Genomic DNA, 6,259 nt, shown 5'->3' with positions numbered 1-6,259 from the left:
GTATATATCCATATAGTTGATCACTGTAAATGCCGGAGCATGCAACACGCTGCAACATATTGCAGCGTGTTGCATGCTGCAAAATCAATATAAAATAGATGAAAGAAATACAACAGTAATAGATAGTTGTTTTTTTTTGGCTTTTAAAATCCAAAAGTCATAACATCATCCCAGCTTTTGGAAAGGGAGATCTATGTTACTGGTCAAACGCAAATGGAGCAGCAGAGAGAATGCATATCAAGGCCGCTGGCTGTGAGCCGCCTCTTTTTTCCAATGGCCTTGTTTTACCCCAACCATCCGCTGTAATTGCTTCACCGCAAAATAGTCAATTTTGGTCCCAGCTACGGGCGAGATTGGTCCGCTGTCGTGGAGTGGGACAATCTTTCAGATGTGTTAGGCCTCATCATGCAACACACAACTATTAGTCCCTACTCATGAGTGGGTCATAAGTCACTTCCAAGAGAGAAACTTTTGAATCTATGATAAATGGCACCCGGAGGTCCTGGGTTGCTCGTTTTGTGTAGACGTTATTTTTTAACATGATGAGAATAAAGGAGAAGCTGATTGTGATCAGTTTCACGTTAGCTGGCAGCGGATATCCCGGCCCTGGACCGGGATAAACTGCCACCAGGGTTAAGGATGGGTTAGAAGAAGTCCGGAATTGGGAGGGAATAGAGTATCAACCTGCCCAGCGGTATCTGTCATCCAAAGTGACAGAGCTAAAGGTCTTAGTGACAAAAAAAAGCACAACAAACCTGTGTTTCTTCTGCAGCAAGATTGAAGAGCAGTGTCGTCCTGGAAGAATTCCCAGGACGCCTGGATGTTGTTAGCTGCGGGTCGCCCCCGTGCTGTCACTGTGGCGTGGCACCGTTAAATCACCATATTCCATCAACACTTCCTCGTCCAGTGGTTTATCAGACAATGGCGGTAAGAATGGAAAACGTGTGCCACAAGAAAGACACACCCCAGCTCCGCTCTAAAGGATTGATTGCCTTTTCACCAAGAGTCTTTCCCCGTTCAATAAACAAATACATAGATCACAATCTAAATATAAATTGTAGAGTTGCCCACATTGGGAGTTTATCACCGTTGTGCTTAAAAAATGTAGCAAAGAGAACGACCTGTTCATACCGTACAGAAGTAACTGAATCTCCATGCAAAACTGAAGAATTCCGTTTTCAAGACAAAACACATGTCTGCTTTAGGCGTGCCCAAGATATGAAATCAAAAGAGTAGACATTTTATATACTGGGGAAAAACAATCACAAAAAAAAACACACTTCAGATATGAATGATACCAGTCGTTGGAATATTCTGCCACAACAGGGAGAAAGAGAGAGCCATGCGCACAGTGATGAACACCAGCTGACCCATGACAACAAGAGGACTGAAGCATTGCAGGGCAGCAACCCCCCCCACCCCTGATTATGGATGCTGGAGACCACTTTTACAGTCAAATATCCGGTCACTCGCTCCCCTGGCAGAGGAAAAACAAATCTTTGATGTCTTTATCAAGTGGAATTGGCCACCTGCCAGCGAGGCCCCCGAGCTGCCCCAACAGGGTCCCCTCTATTGACTTTGTATCCAGACTGCTCACTCTGGCTCCTGACAGTTTTCCTAGGAAACCACACAAAAACACAACGTTATCACAAAGCAGTCTTATATACAGGACTAAACAGGCTAGTGATTTGCGTCATGATTATCATCAGGGACACAATCCTAGTGATGGATGCCCCCCCCCCACACACACACACACACACACACACACACACACACACACACACAAACAATATGTAAAGCTTTTTGGGCATCTTCAAGAACGCAATTTAAAAACGCAATTATTTAGGATTGTATAATTAATAAACACTGCCCTTAATTGAATAATTAATGAGTTTTTTTCTCTAACTAACTTGAGGAAGAAGGACGATTATGTTCACACATTAACGATTACAACGCCACCAAAGTTTGTGGAGGATAAACAATGAATATCATTGAATTGACCAAGACATTGCAGTTGGGAATGATTCAGCTAAAATACATTTGGAGTGTACCTCCAATAAGTGCGTAAACCTCAATCTAAACTGCATACAAATAAGAATATCAATGGTTTGGATTTAACGGCGCACATTTCAAAAGCAAAGAGATAACTTTGTTCAAGTTGAAAAGGATAAAGAGGCAGAAATGACCATTATAAAGGGCAGAAAGTTTCAAGAGACAAAGCTAGAGAATACCTTAGCGTGATGAAGAGGAGGAGGGAAGACGAAGAAGATGAAACAAAGATGAAAAAATTATGTACAAAATCAATTTTTAAGAGCTAGGGAGGACTACAGACTTGAAACAATGAACTTTTCTTCGAGGTAGGAAGAAAACCAGAATAATACAGAATGCTCAGAGGACTGCGGGGAGTGATAGACAATGCATCGACGCTTAGGACAGAGAGAGCAAACGTCAAGGCGGAATGACGATAAACAGGAGGGATTGAGATGACAGAAGCCCAAGCAAAGTGACAGACAAAGTGAAAATACGTGTTACAATCACATGAAAGCAGCGATCGAGCGTAGATCCTAAGAAGGAGCAGATTAGAGCTGTAAATTGGATTTTGAAACGGGGTGGGAGAGTGGGCTGCAGCTGAGGAGAGACGGGGACATACAGGACATGGAGAGGACACGCCATGAACGTTCACAGAGAGGACAAAGACAGTTGTGAACGTGCATGAAAAACATGCTGTTGTCCTTGGTTTCACCTGTTGTAACCCCAGTGGAGTCTGAGAACATAGAGGACCCCCTGTTACTGGCACATATTGTCCCCTACAATTTAATTAAACGGATGGATGCACACAGTCAATAAGTCGTCTGCATAGAAATGTACAATTTTGAGGGAAACTGGACATGGGCCATAGTCATTTACATAATACACCACAGAAATCCACTACAGAACAAAAACCAACGTCCACTGAGAATCCATGTGAAAGAGTAATTAATTCTCTACTTGAAAAGCTACCTTGTGTTGCCTGTTTCTATATATCATGCTATTATGACCTGCTATATTCTACAAAATACTTTTATGGTGAAATTATCATAAAAGTAAAAATGATAATTTAAAAAAAAAAAGAATTGAGGCTCCACTACCTGAAGCTTAAATATAACCAAGTTCCACAGCAACTAAATACACAATGTCCACACTGGTAAATCCCACACACTTATCACTTCCCAGTTGGTAATAACTGCCAGCTCCTCAGGTCCACTTAATACTAAATAAATCTCAGAGACAATACATCAAATATTTACAGCATTTTAGATCACAGTCATCCAGCTCTCCTTTACGGACCACCCGCGTTGGCCATGGCCGGAGAGCAAAACAGTCCCCATTAAACTTACAGAAATGTATGAAGGAGCTGCATAAATACATAGACCTACTTCCTCTGGTTATTTTCACCATGAATATGTTAGATCATCCGTCCACCAAGGTCCAATATGCATTATTTAGCCATGTAGCCTAAAGTGAACACCTAGCATTCAGAGCCGGGAGCCTTGATCCCAGCTCGAACCCTTTCGTGGTACGTGACGTCCTCCTCACAAAGGGTGAGTCAGAGCCGGAGCTACAGCGAGGTGAGACACTGAGTGTGAGAGAGAGAGAGAGAGAGCTGTGAGGCAACTCTGAATTCTTCACCTTCTCAAAGATCTGCAGGCCAATCATGCTCAAAGACAAACTTGAAAAGGAATGGCCCATTCGGTATGCGCTCCATGGCTCTCCTGATAACACGCTCGGCTCCTCGGAGGCTCCTGTTGCTCTCAAGGAACCAGAGGCAGAGAACGAGAGCGAGGCCTTCCCGGCGGTAGCACTCGTCACCACCACCTGCAGCGCAGCTCTTTATGATCTTAAGAAGGGGGACAGTTAATCTGCCTTCGAGATTCAAAGCCAGCCAACTGCACCGGAGCAACGAGAGGGGGGATATCAGGGTGGGACCTGTTGTGACGGTGGTGGTCCCACCAATGTCTGTGAGTGATGAGAACATCAAGGCTTTAGTCAATATCAGTCAGACTATTTGACTCTCCTCTGAGCAAATAAAGAAGAATGTATTAATAGCTAAACAGCTAATATGGTTTCACTTGGTTTGGTTTTCACCCACCTACCTGCCTGCACCCTGTCTCCGACCCCCCACTGTTAGTTGACCAAACAGCTTATGTGATTACATATTTTCCCTGCCCTCCCCCTCCCTTCCACAGCCCTGTCTCTGACCCCAACTATTAGCTGATCAAACAGCTAATATGATGAAAAATATGCCGTGCCTTCAGCCCTCCCTGAAAAGACCTCCACTGTTAATTGATAGTACAGCACATATGTTAGTCTTCATTCTGTACTCATCCTCTTCACTGCCAGATCTTGGCCCCCTACTGTTCCTAAGGAGTTGATCAATGGAGCAACTCAGGGGATCTCCCCTCATCCTTTTAAGCAGGCCCTTTTGTCAGTCCAACATCAGATATCCCACAGACCAATTGGTCTGGGTGCCAATCCTACCCAGGTATCACAGTCCGCCAATTGTTAAACCTAAAGAGGGTGTAGGCAGCTTGTGATTTGTCTCTTCTGAAAAACGGTAACCTAATAGGAAACAGTGTTTTTCACATTTCTGTACGTTTGACCTAGAAAACAGTAAATTATTGAAAGTTGTTGAGGTATCCTGCAGGAGCCTGTGCATAAAGAAGGGAAAATAGCGTCATTAAATTAAATCACTGTTGATACTGTAATCTATTTCAGTGTTTGCGAAACACTGCATATCATTTTTTATTTCTCTTTTAAAGAGAGTCAGGTAGACAGTGAGGGCAAGCCCTGCAACACAGCCAAATAGCATTAACACAAGCCCTAGACAGGACCACCTAAACCTCCCATTATGACCCATCTGGTCTTCTCAGGGTACTTTAATTCATTGTTTACGTTGTCGGCAAGGTCAATTACTGAATCGAATTTACCTCGGACGATATTAAAGCTAACATTATGACCTCATTGAACCACACATTCATGGTGATAACACGAGTTCTGATTAGTTTCTGCTTCGACACTTAGTGGTCAAGACAAGTTGTCAAGGCATGCCATATAAAGTAGGTAAATCAGACCCTGTAGGCTTGGCTGTTTTACCATTCCGCCCATAACATTATTGACTGAAGATTCGCCTGGGACCGGGATATGCTTCATGAACCACTTCCAGAGTTCATGTCCGTTTACATTGTACCTCTGAAAAAACATGCTGAACCCTTACCACTCTTTGCTCATCACAAAGCAAACAAACATGTTATTCCTTGTCTTATGTCTTTAAATAGGAATACAATTCAGCCAAGCGATCAAAAGATGTTCTGAAATAGTGTGCAGCCCATTTTTGTGCAGCCCAAGTGTTGAATACATTAGCCGTGGTCTGACTATGAATCCACTAATCTGATGAGCAATTCCCGGGATCATTTGCCAATAGAGAATCCTGGCAAAATTGAGCACTCCATGAATTAGGATCTGGGGGGCCACAATTGACTCCACTAAATTCAAGTCTCACATAATATAACTTTAATTGAAACTTGCAGCATGTGGGGCTTAGCCCCTCTGTTGGCCACATGTTCAAATAAATAGTGTTCCTAACTTGATCATATTTTAATCATCACTAGAGCAGCAATTGATTCAACAATGCACTGCTACCTTGCATACTATGTTCAGTATATTAATCCTACTCATTACGGATATTTGGTGTGGGGAATGGAAGGTCAAATCAATAGAAAGGACATAGAAAAGCGGACATCGGAAAATAACCGCAAAGACAAAAGCACAACAGCATAAACACAGGGTGATTTGGAAGGCAAAGCAAATCGTTTTCCATTCAGATTATTAACCTGTACGCCTGACTCAAACAAAACAAGAAGATATGAACTCACTGAGCCTGAACAAGTGTAGCTTTGAGGAATGGCTTATGGGAAAGGCCACCCGCAGATATGATGTTGTAAAACAATGCAACATTTACCACAGATATGGAAGCTGAACCATCCTTCCAAGTGTGATCATTCCAACGCAGAAAGTAAGCAGTGCTTTCAAAGGCATTCATGCCATGTCCTGGAGGGGGTCGAGGTAGGTATAATCATGAACTGGATGGAGCAGGATCCAAATCGAAATGTAACTGACCTTGACTGCGCACAAGTGGAGCTGAGTAAGCAATGCCTATACCTGCTACCTTTTCCACAATACCTATACTCTTCCTCAACACATCAGGCAAGGTAGACCAAAG

Source organism: Gadus macrocephalus, chromosome 16 (assembly GCF_031168955.1).
Source record: "Gadus macrocephalus chromosome 16, ASM3116895v1".
In the NCBI taxonomy this organism is placed as follows: domain Eukaryota; kingdom Metazoa; phylum Chordata; class Actinopteri; order Gadiformes; family Gadidae; genus Gadus; species Gadus macrocephalus.
The sequence above is the reverse complement of the archived record's forward strand: the minus strand, read 5'-3'. Positions refer to the sequence as shown.